General features: G+C 42.5%; 1 long non-coding RNA gene across 1 annotated transcript; it reads right to left on the bottom strand.

Moving 5' to 3' along the window:
- Window positions 1-492: 492 nt before the first annotated feature.
- On the bottom strand, window positions 493-17913 carry LOC139705025 (uncharacterized). Its single transcript, XR_011706925.1, has 3 exons — window positions 17855-17913; window positions 1196-1276; window positions 493-604 (listed from the first exon to the last, which is right to left on the bottom strand). It is a non-coding gene; the product is annotated as an uncharacterized lncRNA (long non-coding RNA).
- Window positions 17914-18485: the final 572 nt, after the last annotated feature.

The following is an 18485-nucleotide window of genomic DNA, read 5'->3' as shown; positions in this document are numbered from 1 at the left end:
CGGGTGCCCCCCCAGGGATCTAGTAAGCTGCCTTTTCAGAAGGCAACTCTCAAATTGGGGGACATTTTCCCCCAGAGTGAACACCTCGAGGGTGAATGCACCCCACAGACCCACCTGCCACAGGCCTCAGGGGGAGGCAGCGGGTGCAGTTGCCATGATCAGGTGGACTGTAGGGTGAGTTAGAAGGAAGCTGAAGGAAGCCTGGCCAGAGGCAGGCTCTCTCCCCACAAGAGACCATTAAGGAAGCAATGGAGGAGAAAACCCCATGGGGCAGGCTCCACTGAACCTGTTGGGAAAGTGCCGTGGGTTCTGAAGGGAGATGACATGGGCGTGGGCCCCGCTCGCCATGTGGCTTTTGGGTGGTGCCACTTCTGTTGGTGAAGTCGCTCACTGAGGACTCAGCTGGTTGTTTCTAACCCTGACATGGAAAGTGGCACGTCTTGTCTGATGGCAGAGCACACCTTTGACAAAGCCTGTGTGTGGGTCAGAGTGAACCAGGTGAGCTGGGCGTGGTGACACTCACCTGCAGTTCCAGCTACTGGGAAGGCTGAGGTGGGAGGATCACAACTTCAAGGCCAGCCTGGGCGACTTAGCAAGATGTCATCTCAAAAATAAATAAATAAATAAATAAGAAGGGCTGGGGCTGGGGCTGGGGTTCAGTGGTAGAGCACTTGCCTGGCTTGAGTGAGGCACTGGGTTCAATCCTCATCACCATATAAAAATAAATAAATTAATTAAAGGTGTGCATCCATCTATAAGTTAAAAAAGGAGTGAACCAGGTGAAAACAACCCCCCATCTCAGGAGCTAACAAAGACAAGTTCACTGCTGGTTCAGTTTTACCTGTGCTCTGAGACCAAGGCTGACGGAGGCATCATCTGAACCTAGGCTTGCCAGAGCAGGTGAAGGTGGCGTGAGGGTGGGCAGCCGCTCTCGCGGCTCAGCCAGAGAGACTCAGACCTCTGTCTCCAGCACAGCCTCTGTGAGCCTCCCTGGGGTCCTCTCCACCCAAATTCCCAACTTCCTCTCAGCATCACAGGGCTTGGCCTGGCCCAGGAGGGAGGCTGGTGTGACCAGCAGAGGGAAGGGATTGGTTAGTAAACTGTCTTGGTCCAGAGAGGTAAAACGTCATGTTTATATTTACTTTGGCTTGAAAATTTCAAGATCCTTTTACTAAAAATAGATTCAGATACTTACATTTTTGGTGCATGAATTCGGAGATGTGGTTTTTCCAGCAAGTGTTCAGTGTGGACTCACCAACTCTAAGTTTCTGAAGTTCTGTAGCAGTGGAGAATATGTTTATTGGAACTATTGAAAGCAACATCTTAGGCACTGAAAAATTCATCTTGTGAAGGCAGTTTTTTCTCCTTAGATGTCTTCTCTGAGAGCAAGCTCAGCTGTCATCACCCTTAACGAATCCCACAGAGTTTTACACTTCCTAACTGAACAGACGCAGAGGACCACCGCAAGGGCAATGAGTGATCCCAACGTAGAGGGTGATAAATAATGGAAGCTGCTCTCCTGTGACGACTCCAGCATTGGGCAATCCCATGACATGCATACAGAACAGCTTGCTGAATGATTAACTCCTAAAGCATCTAAAATTATTTTCCTAAATTGGAATCGTGTTGTTTGAGAATCTAGGATTTTTAAGTAAAGCTGTGGGTTGTGGTTTTGTAGTTGAAAGGCAGCTAATTACCTCATATGTACATGGTCTCAAGACCTCCTGTTCTATGTGTATAAATCCAGAAGAAATTAAGATTAGAATAACAACCAAAAAATCCAGTGCACACAAAAAAGCAATATGTCATATGCTCTGTCCTTGCTTTTAACCCTCAGCTTACTCATCCTCAACATATGAACACTGACCACTCACATAGAAATAAAGATGCAAAACTAAGTTCTTCAGTTTTTGAGCTGAGTGTTTATGTGCCATAGGTTTATAAGAATCAAACATACGTACTCCAAGAGGACTATGTTTAGACATTTGCGTGTTGAGTTTTTCATAGCTCGTGTTTGTGTCTGTTTTTTGAGTTGGCCACAGCACAGCTGGAGCATCCCATGGCAGGAAGGAGGGAAGGCAAGGGGCCCAAGTTGCAAGCTTCCTTTCTTTACTCTAATGACATTGATGGGCCTCAGGAGAAGGCTTGATGACTGAGGTGATCTGTACTTCTTTATCCCAGGCATGGCTCTCAGGGTGTGCATCTTGTTATTCATAATATCAGCTTCAGGGTGACATGCACAGTGTCATGTGATAACAACCACTTCTTTTAAGGAGTGTTATCAGACATGGCATTTTATCAGTGTTATCAGACACGGGGGTTTTATCAATGCAGTTTGGCTCCTAGAGGGATATTGTCAAATATTATTGTGACTTCTTCTAATAGGTTTCCAAAGAGTACATTGACCTTCCCCTGCAGGGCATTTTAATATCTCACTTAAAACTTTGCTTCCAATGTAGGCCCTTGAGGCACATACCTGTCAGAGTGTGTCAAGATGGTGTGAGAGGAAATGAAACAAGGGTGTGCTGTGTGGAATGTGAATTGTGAAACATGTTCCTGCAAGGGTGTTGTCCCCAACCAAACTCTCCTCTGTCAGAAAGTCGACTTGATGCTCCCACTGCAGCAGGCTCAGCAACATCTCACATGGCCACTGGGCTTAGAAACCTGAACCAATAACTCAATTCCAGCAGACAATGCAGCAGACTGTGACACTCGGAAAGAAATGCATCAAATTAACCAGGAAAATAGCTCCTGAACCAGTGACTGGTCCACTGTCACATTCATCTAAAATCCCACTGGTCAGTGAACACATCACTGAGACAGGAATGTTAACGAGTGTGTATATAAAGTACTTAGAGCTATTTAAACTGCCTCACCCCTGACTTCAGTTTAGGATTCTTCTAGGAGAACCCCTGACACAGGGTGTCCTGATCACAGCCAGAGTTTTTATGTACGGAGTACAGATGTCTGGGTTTTCTCCCCAGCATGCATGGAGCTTAGAAGCCATCATCCCCACCCACACCAGAAGTGAGTGATGGAAGGTCATCAACCCTTCTTGGACCTGCAGAGAAGCAAGGCCACAGAGCAAGCCCCTCCAAACTGGAGGGCAGGGTGCATACAGAGAACCAGAGTTCAGTGGAGCTGAATGCCAGGAGCAGAAATCCTGCCCCCGGATAGAGTTGTGCATTTTAAATACAAAGGCATAAATAGAATGCATGAGAAAGATGCATTATTCCAACACTCATTTAAGTGCTGCAGCAGCTGTATTACTATCAGACACAATAAATTCCACAGTACTACCAATATGCCAATGTCTGGAACAAGAGTCCCTAGGTAGAGACACAGAATACACCACCTGAGACTTGAAGGGTGAATTTCTTGGGAAATTAAGACACTTGAAGACAATCTATTCAGAAATATTTAGAAATCCATGTGCGTGCCTAGGCGTGACACATACTTAAATGTTTTAAAAAGTACTCAAAAAGTTTAAGAATGCACAGTGAATCCTGCTACTTGATATGTGACTATTGATCTGATAAAAACTGCAGAACTAGAGAGGTAGTTGTCTCTGCCTCCTACCTCCAAGATCCCCCTTCTTTTATTTTGGTTCTGGTTTTGTTGTTGTTGGTGGTGGTGGGGTGTGTGTGTGTGTGTGTGTGTGTGTGTGTGTGTGTGTTTGTTTGGGTCCTTTGTCTGTTTTAACTCTAGGACTCAAAGAAATCTCTCTCAGACTTTAGCTGAATGTGAGCTAAAAGGACAGATTGTACTAAGCACATAAAACAAGAAATTTTCCTCATAAAAAGTTTTTGGGAAAATATCAAAACAAATGAGTTGAAGTCTTCACAAATAAGAAGAAATCAGACTAATATAGGAAAGGAGAAAACCCTGGCTTGCAGAGTTTCAACATTATAAAAATTCTGATTAAAAAAAAAACAAAAAAAAACACAAACTAGTTGAGAAAAGATAAAGAAAAATATAGCTCCTTTAAAGAAACAAAATAAATTGCTTTATACCATCCCCAGAGAGTTCATATATCAAACATTCTATAAAAAGACTATGAAATGTGTTTAAAGGAATAACTAAAAATAGAGATAAAAATAAACAAAATTGGGAAATGTATATAGATATGAATAAAAATACAAGCAAATAGAAATCATAACATAAAACATACTAATTCTGGATCTGAAAGTTACAAATAGTAAAATGAAAAATTAATTAAATATATTCAAAAGAAGATTTGAGTAGGCAGATGAAAGCATCAATACTTATCATGATAGAATAATTAAAATTATTGGAACTGAGGAGCAAAGGAAAAAGAAAAAATAAAATTAATGATAGTCTAAAGGAGATCATTTAGAAGCCCAACATACATATTATGATGAAAGGCATGAATCTACAAATCCAATAAGCAGTTTAGATATAAGGAAATCACACCAAGTGCAATCATGCAGTAGAAAGACAGAGGAAAAAACAGAAACAAAAACAGAGAGCAACAAAGTGATTCACCATGACAAGGGAATCTCAGTAAGATCATCAGTGGATTTCTTAGCAAAAACCTGGAAGGCCAGAATCCAGCAAACTGATGTACACAAGGTGCAGGGGAAAAAAAGAAAGAAAGATAGGAAGAAGGAAAGGAAGAAAGAAAGGAAGGAAGGAAGGAAGGAAGGAAGGAAGGAAGGAAGGAAGGAAGGAAGGAAGGAAGGAAGGAAGGAATTATCAACTGAGAATTCTGTCAAAACAATTATTTTTTCAAAGTGAAGGAAAAATTAAAACCTCCAAGAAAAACTAAAGCACTGGATATCTATTGGTAAATAGACCCACCCTAACAGAAAAGCTAAAGAGAGTCATTATTTAAAGCTATTTAAACTGCCTCACACCTGACTTCAGTTTAGGATTCTTCTAGGAGAACCCCTGACACCGGATGTCCTGATTACAGCCAAAGTTTTTATGTGCAGAGTACAGATGTCTGGGTTTTCTCCCCAGCATGCATGGAGCTTAGAAGCCATCATCCCCACCCACACCAGAAATGAGTGATGGAAGGTCATCAACCCTTCTTGGACCTGCAGAGAAGCAAGGCCACAGAGCAAGCCCCTCCAAACTGGAGGAAAAACCATGGGAGTTAACTCAAAGTGATTGAATATGGCAATCTCAGTTAAAGATAACTATGTAGGCAAATGTGAAAACTTGTATTGTTGTAATCTTGGTTTTTAAGGTTACTTTTTATTATCTATGAGACCTAAATGAGTATTCAAAAGTAATTCTAAAATGAGGTTGGACATCCAATGTATAAATCTGTGTTCTTTGAATGACATAAAAAGGGTAAGATGGACTGTTGTAGGAGTAGAGTTTTGTAAGTAATTAAAATTCAGTTGGCATTAATTCAAGTTGGTAGTGAGCCAAATAATCAAATTTTAGAATGTTATGACCTACAATAATCATAAAGAAAACACATATGGAATGTAGACAAAACAAAATGGGAGGGGAAGGAAAATACATAACTGTACTAATCAGCTAAATACAAAGGAAGGAAGAAGGTAGGAAAGGAAGGACTATCAGGCACAGAGAGTGCAAGTAGCACAGGTCACATGAGTTCTTCTTGTCATTACTTTAAATTAAATGTATGAACTTTTCATTGATTGACAGCGTAGCCAAAGACACACAGTCCAAGGGCAGACATCAGTGGAAGGGTAGGAATGTCCCAGTAAATGACTACCAAATGACCAACATGAAAATAGACTTTAAGGCAGCAACCGTTACAAAAGATAAATAAGGAGAAAGCATAGTGATGAAGAGTCAATCATTAAAAATACATAGCTGCTGTGAATATACATGCAAAAAAATTAGGGCCCCAAAATATGTGAAAAAAATTAGCAAATATAGAGGAAGAACTGAACAATCTTACAATAATAATTTGACATTTTAACATATTGATTTCAACAATGAGTAGAACGACCACACACAGGCTGAATAAGGAAATGGGGAACTTCAACAGAACTATAGCCCAACTGGACTGACAACGTGGGCACTGCCCAGCTCAGCCCAATACCCGTGTTTCTCCAGTGACCATGAACATTCTCCACATGTGAGGTCATAAAATAGGTCTTAATAAATCCAAACTGATATGGAAGAAATTGAACAATACAAAATGTCTTTTTCAATCATAACAGCATAGGAATTAAACTAAAGAAAAAAGGGAAGTTGGAAAATCCACATGTGGAATTGGAATAGCTCATCCAATTTAACCAACGTGTTCTTAAAAAAAAATCAGCAAAGAAATTAGGTAATACTTTGAAAGACATTAAAATGAAAATATAAAATACCAAAACTTGTGGGATGTGGAGAAACTATGCTAACAGGAAGCCTAAAGTTGTGAACATATATATTCAAAAAGATCTATATCAAGGGACCCATTTATCTTTGTATCTTAAGAGATGAGAGACAGAAGACAAATCTAAATACAAATCCAGCAGAAGGAAGGAAACTATAAGGATTAAAAGTCTAGCAGAATCATAAATTAGGCTTTGTAGAATTCTGAGAAGCACCATTTAGCTGTTGTAGTTTTCAGACTCCATGATATAGTTCCAAAAAGGAATCATAAAATGATTTTATGGCAGCTCTGCCTTTGGGGTTCTAGATATTTATAAGGTGTATCTAGTATGCAATATGAGTGATATAATATTAGACAAATATTTAACCCAATACATCACCCTAACTCTATCACTTATACAGAGTGAGGTGAGGTGACAACAGTTTAAAGAAAATGACACTCAAGGAAAATGGAATGTGTTGTTTGTTGTTTGTCTTCATAATAGCTGCCATTCTGACTGGAATGAGATGAAACTTAGAGTGGTTTTGATTTGCATTTCTCTAATTGCTAGTGATGATGAACATTTTTTTCATATATATTTTGAGTGATTGTATATCCTCTTCTGTAAAGTGTCTGTTCAGGACCTTGGCCCATTTATTGATTGGGTTATTTTATTTATTTATTTATTTATTTATTTATTTATTTATTTATCTCTTTATTTATTTATTTATTTATTTTGGTGCTTAGCTTTTTTTAAATTTTTATTTATTTATTTTTTAAATTTTTTATTGTGGGTTGTTCCAAACATTACAAATTTCTTGACATATCATATTCCACACTTTGATTCAAGTGGGTTATGAACTCCCACCTTCACCCCATACACAGATTGCAGAATCACATCAGTTACACATCCATTGATTTACATATTGCCATACTAGTGTCTGTTGTGCTCCGCTGCCTTTCCGATCCTCCACCCTCCACCCTCCCCACCTCTCCCCTCCCCTCCCCTCCTCTCTCTCTACCCCCTCCACTGTATAACCCTGAGGGTCTCCTTCCATTACCATGCAATTTCCCTTCTCTCTCCCTTTCCCTCCCACCTCTCATCCCTGTTAAATGTTAATCTTCTTCTCCTGCTCTTCGTCCCTACTCTGATCTTAGTTACTCTCCTTATATCAAAGAAGACATTTGGCATTTGTTTTTTAGGGATTGGCTAGCTTCACTTAGCATAATCTGCTCTAATGCCATCCATTTCCCTGTAAATTCTATGATTTTGTCATTTTTTAATGCAGAGTAATACTCCATTGTGTATAAATGCCACATTTTTTTTTTTATCCATTCATCTATTGAAGGGTATCTAGGTTGGTTCCACAGTCTTGCTATTGTGAACTGTGCTGCTATGAACATCGATGTAGCAGTGTCCCTGTAGCATGCTCTTTTTAGGTCTTTAGGGAATAGACCAAGAAGGGGAATAGCTGGGTCAAATGGTGCTTAGCTTTTTGAGTTCTTTACATACACTAGAGATTCGTGCTCTATCTGATGTGTGAGGAGTAAAGATTTGCCCCCAGGATGTAGGCTCTCTGTTCACCTCACAGATTGCTGGCTTTGCTGAGAAGAAACTTTTTAGTTTGATTCCATCCCATTTATTGATTCTTGGTTTTAATTCTTGCTCTCTAGGTGTCTTATTAAGGAAGTTGGGGCCTAATCCCACATGATGGAGATTAGAGCCTACTTTTTCTTCTATTAGATGCAGAGTCTCAGGTTTAATTCCTAGGTTCTTGATCCATTTTGAGTTAAGTTTTGTGCATGGTGAGAGATAGGGGTTTAATTTCATTTTGTTGCATATGAATTTCCAGTTTTCCCAGCACCATTTGCTGAAGAGGATATCTTTTCTCCAATGCATGTTTTTGGCACCTTCATCTAATATAAGATTATTGTAATTTTGTGGGTTTGTCTCTGTGTCCTCCATTCTGTACCATTGGTCTACCAGTCTGTTTTGGTTCCAATACCATGCTGTTTTTGTTACTATTGCTCTGTAGTATACTTTAAGGTCTGGTATAGTGAGGCACCTGCTTTGCTCTTCCTGCTAAGGAGTGATTTAGCTGTTCTGGGTCTCTTATTTTTCCAGATGAATTTCATGATTGCTTTTTCTATTTCTATGAGGAATGTCATTGGGATTTTGATTGGAATTGCATTAACTCTGTATAGTGCTTTTGGAAGTATGGTCATTTTGATAATATTAATTCTGCCTATCCAAGAGCAAGGTAGGTCTTTCCATTTTCTAAGGTCTCCTTTGATTTCTTTCTTTCGGGTTCTGTAATTTTCATTACATAGAGCTTTCATCTCTTTCGTTAAGTTGATTCCCAAGTTTTGTTATTGTAGTTGTTGTTGTTTTTGTTTGTTTGTTTGTTTTTTTGAGGCTATTGAAAATGCAGTAGTTTTCCTCATTTCCCTTTCTGAGGATTTGTCACTGATATACAGAAATACTTTTGATTTATGGGTGTTGATTTTATATCCTGCTACTTTGCTGAAAGTTTATAACTGCACAATTCACAATAGCTAAACTGTGGAACCAACCTAGATGCCCTTCAATACAAGAATGGATTAAAAAAACATGTGGTATATATACGATGGAATGTTACTCAGTAATAAAAGAGAATACAATCATGGCATTTGCAGATAAATGGATGGAGTTAGAAAAGATAATGCTAAGTGAAGTTAACCAATCCCAAAAAAACAAATGCCAAATATTTTCTCTAATATAAGGGGGGTGACTCATTGTGGGATAGGGAGCAGGAGCATGGGAGGAATAGATGAACTCTAGATAGGGCAGCGGGTGGGAGGGGAAGGTAGGGGGCATGGGATTATAAATGATGGTGGAATATGATGATCATTTTTATCCAAAGTACAGGTATGAAGACACAAATTGGTGTGAATATACTGTGTATACACCCAGAGATATGAAAAATTGTGCTCTATATGTGCAATAAGTATTGTAATGCATTCCGCTGTCATATATAAATTTAAAAAAAAGAAATGGAATATGTTAGGTTCAATGGCTTTTTCCTAAGAATCCAGTCAAGAGTGATGGTCTTCCAAGATACCAATACCTACCAAAATCTGTCTAACTAACACCACTTCTCAGCTGTAGATTACTTTGAAATTTCTTCCTACTGTTTTGCATAAGTTCCAATAAAATAAAAAATATACTTGTACATAAACATCAGAATTTTGAGGTGGTTTTATAGAAGTGGGTTCCATGCAGAAGGTGACCGTGAATCTGATAAATCAAAAATGTTGATATATTCAAAAATCTGTCTTCATCCTATTTCAAACCTGTTCTGAGACCTCCATGAGCTCAGGGACTCGGCAGGCAGTGCCTAGGTATCCCTCCTAGTGCTCTGGCCTGTCACTTCCAGGACAACCAACTAGAACAGACAGAGACCACCATGGTGATCTCTTATCCTTTCAGGAAATACAGCCCTTTGTTTCTTGGGTTATAGTGTGAAAATTGTCATTTCACATATTCTGTCTGTTTTTTCTTTTTTCTTCTAATGAGAAATCTAAAAACTTGAATCTCTGTGCAGGATTAAAATTAACCAAATTCAATTACTCAGCCATAAAGAAGAATGAAATTATGGTATTTGCCCGTAAATGTATGGAGATGGAGAGTATTATGCTAACAGAAATAAGCCAATCCCAAAAAACCAGAGGCCCAGTGTTCTCTCTGATATGCAGATGCTAACAGACAAGGTAGAGGAGGGGGGCAGAGAGAGAGGTTCAGTGGATTAGACAAAGGGGAATGAAGGGGAAGGAGGGGATGGGAATAGGAAAGACAGTGGAAGGAACACGAGCTCACTGTCCTCCGTTCATACATGAACACATGACCAGTGCAACTCCACACCATGTACAACCACAAGAATGGGAAGTGATTCTCCACGTAGGCATGATATGTCAATATACACTGTACAGTCAGGTATGTCTAAAAAGAACAAGTAAAAAATAAAAATGATTAATCACATGCACATCATCAATAGTAAGACTATGCTGACTCACGATGAGCGCGTCCGTCTGCAGGAGACATTTAAATTCAAATCTCTCCCTCTAGAGAAACATCAGAAGACAGAATCAGAAGGCCATTTGTAGATCACAGAATCACAGAATCAGAAGAAACAGAACCAGATTTGAAATTGGACCTCAGGGTGTGACAGAAGGCAGGACAGAGCCCCCCTCTCCTGAGAAGTGTCCTGAAGACCAGCACCTGCTCTTGCCTCTCCAGGGTGTGGGTGGGCACTGGCTGCTCCCTGCAGCTCCTTCCTGTGCCTCCCTGTGGCAGCCCAGACCCCCTGTGGACATGTGCCCCTGGATCCATTCCCTATAGAGCTCTTTGCATATTCTTTTTCAGGGTGTCTTCAGGCCTTGGTCTCCTAAAGTAATTTTCATAATCTTTGACTTCTGTACTCTCCTCATTTTAACATGAAAGCACAATTTCATTTACTTAATTTCAATTTTGACTTTGAAATCCTTTGTGGGCTTGTCCATGAGACCCCAGTGCTGGCCATGTTCCTATGTCTGCTCACATGCCCAGGGTTTCCCATCAGAATTCCTGCACTTACAGCCCTTTCAATTTCCAGACAGCTCACTCCTCCCCGAGGTCTTCTGAGTGCACAGTTGTCCTCACGTTCATGGCTCTCAGCCAGACATGGCCTTGTAAAATGAATGTCTGAACATGTTTCCTTTTCTCGCGCCTTGAACTGAAGGCCAACCTTCTAGAACCTCACTGGTCTAGAAGTTTCTCCCCAATTCAGGAAGATATAAAATGAAGCTTCCTGGTCCATTGTTTTTATCCTATTTTCTTACAATAAAAATATGATAGACTAAAAAATAGATCCATCAACCATCTCTGCCCTATTTGGTGGAAAGGTCCTAACTTTTTCTTGTTTCCTCATGGACCAAATAACCGCTGGGGAAGTTGAGATCCCCTGGGAGGACTCCAGGCAACCATCAGAAGAACGTGCATGACCAGCACTATAATGTCCAAGCTTCTTCCCTCAGGCATTTCTGAACCTTTCTGTCAATCCATGCCTTTAGGGGTAGTCATCATTTGTCAAAATGTGCCAGAAATGGTTCCTAATCTTTTCTGCCACTGTTCATCTTCTGCACAGTGTGCTGACTGCAGCTGGGCCCTCTGTGGCCCTCACTACCCGCTCATCCATTCTTCTCCCAGACCACAACATGGCCTCATTGCTGGTGGGAACACAGCATCCAATAGAAGGCTACTGTCCCCTCCTATTTGAGCACGACTGGTTCCAGGACTCCCAGGGACATCAAAATCTGCCGATGCTCAAATCCCTTACATGAGAAGGTGTAGCATTCGCATTTAGCCCGCGCACGTCCTCTTTCCCACTTGAAGTCTCCTCTGGATGACTTACAGTACCTCACAGGGTGTAATGCTATGCAAACAGCTGTCCTGAGGTACTGGCTAGGAATAAGGGCAAGGAAGAGAGCCTATGCATGCTCAGGACAGATGCACACTCTTCTTGGATCCTTCTGATCTGCCTTTGGTTGAATCCTTGGATTCAGAAGCCCCTGGATACTGAGCTGACTGCATGTCTTAACTTCCCTTGTATCTGTGGATGGTCAGAAGCAGATGAGTGGGATTTGGGGGGAAGATATTTCAGGCAGAAAACTAACTGACATGACATCTTGTCTCCTCTCCTTCCTCTGTGATCTGTGATTGAGGATAGAAATTCGACAGTAAAAGTGGCATTACAAAACTGGGAGCGTGTGTCTCCCTGGACTTCATCACCTGTCCATATTGAATCAGTAGAAAAATTAATAAATGAAACGTGAATTGGTGCCGGCATCGCTGTGTCTGACGAGGCCAGCAGACTCCCAGCAACTGCACTCTCACGGGTGTGTCTCCATCTCATGCTCCCAGTCCTCTGTCCTCAGGAGACCACAGCTGTCACCAGCAACTCTGCCTGCACACCATGCTCATCTCCTGTCCCAGATACACCAATAGTGAATCCTCACTTTATTCCCAGGACTGCCGTAGAACTCTGGGGTGGAACAGTCCATGTTTTTTGTCGGAATTCCTTGAAATGATCTTTCCATGCACCACTGGGGAGCAAACTGACTCTCCAGGAGTTCACTGTGTTTTACTAAGGTCTCTGAGGGCAGAAGCACGGGTCTGACTCAGAAACTCAGAGTTCAAGGTTCATCAGGTGTTTTACATCTGCACTCCATTTTCTTAGATGCCATTTTAATCCATTTCATGTGATGCAGCCTTGGAGGCAGAGATACCAGTCTCCTCTTGACCCTCACTTCACTGTAACTGAGTGTGTGTATCTGACAGGTGTGTCCTGAGCTGCTCATACCAGCAGGCGGTCAGTGTGATGTGCTTGTATAAGGCCCAGCCCGCACTTCCCTGGGTACCAGGGTTCCCTTGCTCAGTCACAACACACTCTCATGACCTTACCAGGGTATCATGAGATACATTAGTGTATTTCACCCACTGTGACACTGGAATGGCTTTTCAAATAACCATCAAGATTGATGTAATAAAATTACTTTTTCTGAAAGTAATATCATTCTTATTCCATTCAGTCTGTCCTAAAACTTCTCTTCAGCTCAGGCTACCGTTTTCTCTCCTATCTCATAAAATGTCATATCTTGTGTCTGCATAATAGCTACTTTATTTAGTTTGCGTCTGAGAATTCACATACGCACAGCACATGCAGTTACCATGTCTTACCTGGACCCTCTTGGGGTCAGTTCCTCACCACAGCATCCTGAATCGCTTCTGCTTTCATTTATTTTTTTTTTCCTGAACACCCTATACTTCCCGATCCTACCCTTCTCAGCCTGCCTCCCGGACCTGAGTTTAGTTCTACAAATGCACAGATTTCTCCCCATTCATTCCCATATCCTGCACACACAGGCCAGTGCCTGGCTCCCAGGGAGTGGGGTTTGCAGCTGTGCTCACCAAGGAGCCCTTGCCAACATTAAGGCTCTTCAGCAACAATCCTCAGCACACAGATAACGGGCTGCCATGGGCCAGGAGCATGAGGCTTTGCTCAATTTCAAACCACTAATAAGCAAAATTTAGAGTTCAAGCCTAAATCTTTCTTTTCTGAAATCCCCTTCACCTTGAATTGCAGCAGGAACAGAACTTTGCCCCAAAGCCTCACTGTTGCTGGTCAAAGCCATCTCCTCCCTCAGCTCCGTATCATGCTGCTCACCCTCCTCCAGGTGACATCTTTCACTCTCCTCCAGGGTGACATCTGCCTCCCACTGCCTCCCATGCACAGCTGGCCCCTCTCCTACCATAGGAGCTGTGACCACCAGGCTGGCCCAGCCTGTCCCCAGTGCTCACCTCACTTTGACTTGCTCTCTACTCCCAGCAGCAGCTCTCCTTGAGTTTTTCTCTTTCTTTCTTTTCTTCTTCTTCTTCTTCTTCTTCTTCTTCTTCTTCTTCTTCTTCTTCTTCTTCTTCTTCTTCTTCTTCTTCTTTTCTCTCTCTCTCTCTCTCTCTCTCTCTCTCTCTTTCTTTTTGTCTTTTCCATATTCACTTCTTTGCCTTCTGAGACCTTCAGTTTTTGAATGTATACATTGTTACGGATACTTTGCTCTTTAAAATAAGTGGGCTTCTCCCATCCATTTCCCAAGGCCCTTTTGCTAACCCATCTCTTTGTACATTCGGAGCATTTGTAATGAAAGAAAGGGTGCCACTTAATCTGTGTCCTGGAGGGGACCACCCTCAGCTGCCCAAGATTCCTGAGAGCTACTCTGACATGGTAAATGTCCATGTGTCCCTGTGTCACCTCACAGGAGGCTGCCTTCCCCTCAGCCTTGCCCCACTGTTGCACATCTCCGTCCTACACTCCTGTTGCTTCCCTAGGTTTTCTAAGCATGTACTCAGTCTTGAGTGTCCCTGGTTTGTCTGTTTTTCTGGTGACAGTGGGGTCTATTTGTCCCTCTCCAGAGCTCCATACTTCTGTCTTGGACCACCGGAGGTCTTCCTTAGACAGCCCATACCCTGTGACAAACAGAGGCTCCATGCGTCACCCAGTCCCTCCCACCCCTCTGTACCACCAAGCGAGGCCACATCCTCCCAGCTGCCTGGCACCAAGGCACTGTGGGCTCAGACCAGGTGTCTTCCAGCCTCTGGTTTGGCCTGAAGTCATCCTGTAACTGTGTATCTTTCTCCCATCTGATAGCTTGGCTCCTAAACATCTTGCCCTTTTTTAGCTGAATCCTAGATCCTGCCCCAGGACAGGCAGCCTTCTCAGTGATCCCCTGGCCTGTCCATGCTTTCTGTTTCCCACTCATTTGTTGTCCATGTGTGCTGAGAGCCATAGCCAAGTAGGAATGACGCATGGCATTTTTAATTGAAAGGTGACCCTGCTCAGGGGTTAGGGCGGCTCCAGGATTAGGGTGGATCCTGCTGCCTCAGGTGCCCGCTCCTTTAGAGTTCCCGTTGAGTTCTCACAGGGTTCTGAGAGAATTGGTACGCAGAGCCCGGTGAAGGGAGTGTATTTTCCCAGAACAGACGTGTAGAGCTGGTGAGAGTCGGGAATAAAGAGTTGCTGTTGGAATCTACAAGTTTTTGTGGTGGCTCAGTTATTTTGTGCCCAGACAGACTGCGCGGCACATGTGAACCTCCTGTTCCCCTCTCCTTTCTCCATCAGGGTTCTTCCTCGGCCCACTCAGCTTCCACCACTTGATATCCACTGCCTCACCTTCAGTTCCCCACACGTCGGCTCCGCAGCTCCCCACCCTCTCCACTGCGTGATGATTACAAAAGCCATGGCTTAAAGACGGCCCTCCCAGCCTTAGAGGATCTGCATGCTCCCTTTTTTCTGTAAGCCCCTTGCTTTCCCCAGCTTGACTGAAGACCCAGATTCGTCACCAATGTGCTCCTTTCACTTTCCCACTCCTACTTCTGTCTCCCTCTCTTTTCAGCTTGTCTTATTTCTTCCTGTTCAAAGACCCCCATTTTCAGGCAGAAACCAAAGCCTGAAAAGCCCTTGACTTCACACATTCAAATCCCTCCAGAATTCTCCTGCTTCACCTCTCATGAGGTCCTTCCTGCCACATCCTGCCTGCTTTCTGCCCCTTCACACCCAAACTCATCTTCCCAATTTCATTTTCAATGTTTACTTTGGCTGCAAAGCCCCCTCCTATCAGCCATTGCCCCTCAAACCTTCCTTCTAAAATCTCTGCTCAGTGTCCCAGGCCCTCAATCCACCCTCCGAGCACATGGGGCAGGGGGCATCACACCATTCTAGAGACTCCCAGGCCAGCACTGTACTTGACATTCTGCTGTTTGGTCTGCAGGAAAACAATTAAAAACTAAATGAATGTTCCAACTAGCAGGAATATAAGAAACCATTTTCTTTGAAATTTGCTTAAATACAAATTCCTGGATGGTACAGATTTCTTCACTTCTTTAAATGAGTATAATGGAATTGGTAAATGAGCAGATTTAGCAGTAAATTCTACATCCCTTGACAAACTTCTCTTTAATCCTTACAGTGATGGCATCAATTGGGTCAAGCAGTACTATTGCCAAATTAGCATTTAATTTAAAAGAGAAAACACATGCTAGAATTTTCTCTCACATCTATTTTCCCAGCCTGATAATTCAGCAGACTGGGATTATGATGAGGGACCATCATACGATAATAGCTCAGGGAAGCTGTTTGCACTTAGAGAGATACAACTCTAAAAATTAGCTTTTGGGGGCAAAATGCAAAGGACAAGGAAAAAGGAATTCAATTTTAAATATCATGCCAATTTGTTTCCTAGTAGCCATGTTATTCAATCCTTTATAGACGTTCAAATAAAAATACCAAGTTAAAGCCTGCATAAATCCAGTTAGACAAATTTTCTAAATTCTCCTTTGCTTACTGTATTCTTATGCCTCTAAACCTGCTTTTTTCTGTCCCTTTGGTGTGTTGGTTTTAAAGACTTCTCTTTTCCCTAATTATCATTGCCAATTCTAAGTTCACTGATCACTATCAGATGATTACCGCACTAAACCATCTGTCTCAAGCACAAAGACAATGTGGAATAGCTCAAGTTTTTAAAGAAGTTCTGGGGTAACATATTCTGCTATGATGCCTTTGTAAAATTTTAAAGGATGAAAAGTCAGTTTATGAACCTTCTCACTCAGGCACCATCCTGCACCCCGTCACTAGGAACCGCATTTCTGAGCAGAGTCTGTGTCTGTGGCTCACACAGGAAGTCTGTGTCAGCCTTCACACCTGATAGAAACCATGTGTCATGTGAAACCACAGGGCAGGCAGACACTCCCCACCATCTCCCCAAACCTTCTAGAAGCCACTCTTGTCCCTGTAACCAAGACGTGCCTGTAGCCTTTAAAATAAAGCAGTGATGAGTTTTGCAGCTACATATGGGATCATAATGCAGCCCAAAGAAATGAGCAGTTGTTGACCTTTGCATCTGCTCCCTCAGGTTTTATGAGGATCCCAATTATATTCACTGATTTTTACACACAAAATCAGCCTCTAGAAGTGAACGCGTGTTGGGCATTACATGTTCTTAAACTGACCTCGGGAGACCTCACCCTGACCTGGGCCCTGTCTGCTTTATGTCCTAACACACCTCCAGTTCTCTTCCTGGGTTCACTGTGTCCCATGCTGTCCTGTGCTCCCCCATGCTGTCCTGTGCTCCCCTGTGTTTCCCTACTCCCCAGTGTCCACCTGCTCCCCAGTGTCTACCTGTTTCCCTGTGTCCACCTGTTCCCCCATGTCCCCACGCTCCCCCATGTCCATGTGCTCCCCAGTCCCCCTGTGCTCCCCGTGTCTCCCTACTCCCCTGGGTCCCCACGCTTCCCTGTGTCTATGTGCTCCCAGGTGTCCACCTACTCTCCCTGTCGACCTGCTCCCCCGTTTCTACCTGCCCCCCTGCATCCACCTGCTCCCCTGTCTCCATAGTTTCCGGGAAGAGTTCATTTTCCCAGAAGGGAGCTTTGGAGTCCAGTCATTAGAAAGATGTGAGCCTCCGTCCAGCTCTGCCAGCTTTGAGGCTTAGTTTTAATCACTGTTAATGAAGGTAATGATTTAGTGGGTGGAAAAATGAGTATTAGAAAGAATGATTAGACTCTCCACGAGTTTCATAACTGATCTCCATAGAAGCTTATTCTGTGTCTCCACTGATCCATTTAATTCTATGTTTGGAAATTATCCCTGAGAATAAAAGGAGATTGGGGAAAAAAATCCTCAAAGACACATTAAGTCTTCTATCTCTTTTTTTTAAAAATAAAGCTATAAAGTTTTAGCATTAGTTCCCCCAAAACTCTGTCAGTCTGTCAGTAAGTTCAGAAAACACTAGTATTTAATGACAGAAGTAAGAATTTCTGGATGATATGAGCTGACATTTTCCAGAAGTCCTTCAGGATGCTTTGCAAAACAGTGAGACAGAACGGCAGCAGAATGCCCTCCGTGCACATATGGGGGAACCCGCTGCAGGTCCTATAAATAGTATCGACTCTGCAGCAGGGTGTAAGAGTAGGTCCCTTACCTTCCCTTAAGGCCCTCAGAGACCTTCCTCTGGCTCATGGTTATCCAGCAAGAGCTGCCCGTGGACAGATGCCATGAACAAAGCTGAGAAGAGAGAATGAACCACAAAGTCATCTGACTTTAATACCCAAGAACTCAGAAAAGAGGCTTGGACCAGGCTTGAGGGGCCAGAATCCACCTCATCGCCTCAGGCTCCCAGATGATCTTTTCCTGGGGGAGGAAGGGCTCCCTTCCATGTCCAAGAGCTGGGAAGGTCTTTAAGATTGAGAAAGCAAAAATAGTGAGAGGCCATGAACTAACATTGCTTCTCCTCCGTCCAGGAACAGGAGATGCTGTCTGGGGTATCGCATGGCTGATTAGCAAACCCAGACCTTTTGCAGTTTAAAAGAGAAATCTGAATTTCTGCAAGATTTTAAACAGGCTGAATTTGTTCAAGGAACTCTGCAATAAGTAAATACATCAATCCTTTAAAATAATACATGCGAAGGTCTTAGCATTTATAATGTTACTCATATGTGCATGCATGAATACATAGCTTTTTGGAGTGCAGGACTAAATGTAAGAAGCAACTCTAGCTTTTTCTTTCCAGTATCAGAGAGTGACTTATGAAATTTGTCTAATCTTGGACATAA

The sequence above is a fragment of the Marmota flaviventris genome, chromosome 1, assembly GCF_047511675.1.
Source record: "Marmota flaviventris isolate mMarFla1 chromosome 1, mMarFla1.hap1, whole genome shotgun sequence".
Taxonomy (NCBI): Eukaryota; Metazoa; Chordata; class Mammalia; order Rodentia; family Sciuridae; genus Marmota; species Marmota flaviventris.
This window is presented reverse-complemented; position numbering and strand designations above follow the sequence as displayed.